This window comes from Lathyrus oleraceus, chromosome 4 (assembly GCF_024323335.1).
Source record: "Lathyrus oleraceus cultivar Zhongwan6 chromosome 4, CAAS_Psat_ZW6_1.0, whole genome shotgun sequence".
Taxonomy (NCBI): domain Eukaryota; kingdom Viridiplantae; phylum Streptophyta; class Magnoliopsida; order Fabales; family Fabaceae; genus Lathyrus; species Lathyrus oleraceus.
The window spans coordinates 156,429,697-156,432,556 of NC_066582.1; positions in this window are offsets into that span (position 1 = coordinate 156,429,697).

The following is a 2,860-nucleotide window of genomic DNA, read 5'->3' on the forward strand; positions in this document are numbered from 1 at the left end:
AGTCCTTTTTGAAGGCGAAATCACCTTGGCCGGGTGGACTGGAGTAGCTTTGAATTTCAAGCGAACCAGTATAAAATTCTGTGTGTTTTTTATTTCCAAAACAATTCAAACCCCCTTTCTTGTTTTTCTCAACCTTTAAGGACAAGTGAACTCTTCACCATCCATAGTTGTAAGAACCAAAGCACTGCCTGAAAAGACTCTCTTAACAACACATGGACCTTCGTAATTAGGAGTCTATTTTCCCCTAGCATCAGGTTTGAAAGATAGAATATTCTTGAGCACGAGGTCACCTTCTCTAAACACACAAGGCTTGACCTTCTTATCAAATGCTTTCTTCATTCTCTCCTGATACAACTGACCATGACACATGGCAATCAATATCTTCTCTTCAATCAAGTCCAACTGATCATATCTGGTCTGACACCATTCAACTTCAATCAACTTGGCTTCGATCAAGACATGCAATGATGGGATCTCAACCTCCACGAGGAGCACAGTTTCCATTCCATAAACGAGAGAGAAATGTGTTACCCCTGTTAAAGTGCGGATGGATGTACGGTACCCATGCAAAGCAAATGGGAGCATCTCATGCTAATCTTTGTATGTTACAACCATCTTCTGAATGATCTTCTTAATGTTCTTATTTACAGCTTCAACAGTCCCGTTCATCTTGGGTCTGTAGGGAGAAGAATAATGATGTGAAATCTTGAAGTCTTTACAAAGAGATTCGACCATATTATTGTTCAATTTAGATCCATTATCAGTAATGATCTTACTTGGCACACGATAACGATATATAATCTGATTCTTGATAAACCTTACAACAACTTGTTTGGTTACATTTGCATATGATGCTGCTTCAACCCACTTTGTGAAGTAGTCAATAGCCACCAGAATGAAATGATGTTCGTTCGATGCTTTGGGCTTAATCATGCCAATCATATCAATTCCCCGCATAGACAAAGGCCATGGGGAGGAAATGACATTCAACAATGTCGGAGAAACATGAATCTTATACACATAAATTTGACACTTGTGACACTTCTTCACAAACTTGCAACAATCAGATTCCATTGTCTGCCAATAGTAACCTGCTCTCAAAATTTTCTTTGGCATAACATGTCCATTGGAATGAGTACCATAGGAACCTTCATGAACTTCAGTCATCAGCAGGTCTGCTTCGTGTTTATCCACGCATCTGAGCAAAACCATATCGCAGTTTCTCTTATAAAACACATCACCATTCAGGTAGAAGTTTCCAGCTAATTATCTCAAAGTCTTTTTATCTTTCAAAGATGCCCCAGATGGGTAAATCTGACTTTGGAGGAAACATTTGATATCAAAATACAAAGGCTTTTCATCTTTGACTTCTTCAATAGTGAATACATGAGTTGGCCTATAAAGACATATCATAGTAAAATTAGGAACTTCATTCCAAAAATTTACCACAATCATCGAAGCCAACGTTGCAAGAGCACCTGCCATCCAGTTTTCATCTCGAGGGATATGATAAAACTCGACCTTTGTAAAGAAAGTTGAAATCCTCCTCGCATAATCTCTGTATGGTATCAAACCAGGTTGATTCGTCTCTCATTTACCTTTGGTCTGATTCACAACCAAAGTTGAATCTCCATAGACGTCAAGATATTTAATTTTGAGATCAATGGCTTCTTCAAGCCTCATAATGCAAGCTTCATACTCATCCATATTGTTTGTACACTTGAAGGTCAATCTAGTTGTAAACGGAAAATGAGTGTCGTGAGGAGTAATAATCAATGTCCCAATGCCATTACCATACAAATTAACAGCTCCATCAAATACCATGCCCCAATGAGAACCAGGTTTTGGCCCTTCTTCAAGCAATGGTTCATCACAGTCTTTCGTCTTCAAGTACAAAAATCTCTTCATCAGGAAAATCATACTGCACTGACTGATAATCTTCAATAGGTTGGTGAGCCAAATGGTCAGCCAAGACACTACCTTTAATAGCTTTCTGAGATCGGTATTCAATATCATACTCTGATAACAACATCTGCCAACGAGAAATCCTCCCAGTTAAAGTAGGCTTCTAAAAAATGTACTTGATTGGATCCATTTTGGATATCAACCAAGTGACGCATTACGCGAAAAACCGGCGGGAAACGAAAACAACAGAGCCGCCACCGTGCGTTATTTATCCCAAAGGAGGGAAAGGAAATGCTCGAAGTAAACCTGGAAAAGACATGGTCTCGTGACCAAAGAGAGATGGGATCGGGAGTCGGTTATGCGAAGGGAAGGTATTAGCACCCCTACGCATCCGTCGTACTCGACGGGATCCACACACAAAAGAAAGGATAAAGGTTGCTAAAAACTGATCACAAACTGCACACAAGGCTGAAAGGAAACACAGAGAGACAAAAGAAACGGGACTCGGCAGGATATCGCATCCTGGGCCTACGTAGTCTATCAGGCATAGACATCAGAGTCGACGTAGTTCGGGACCGGGGAAACATGCTCGCTAGGATGTCGCACCCTATGCATACGTATCTTCTCGGACTGGAGAAGAATTAGAGCACTCGTAGCTCGGCTAACGCACGCCAAACAAAACCCACACATGAAACCGACTGCCAATCAATGGACTTACGTCAGACTCCACACAAATAGGCAAACATGGAAACCGAATGCCAATCGCTGGACTTACATCAGACTCCCAACCAACAAACACACACGCAGGAAACCAACTGCCAATCGCTGGACTTACGTCGGACTCCAACACACACAAAGGGTTGAAAAAGAAAGAGGGCGCCCGAAGAGATCAGCTCATCTCCTGCCTACGTACCTCATCTGGTATGAGGATCAGTGCGACGTAGTTCCCCTTAAC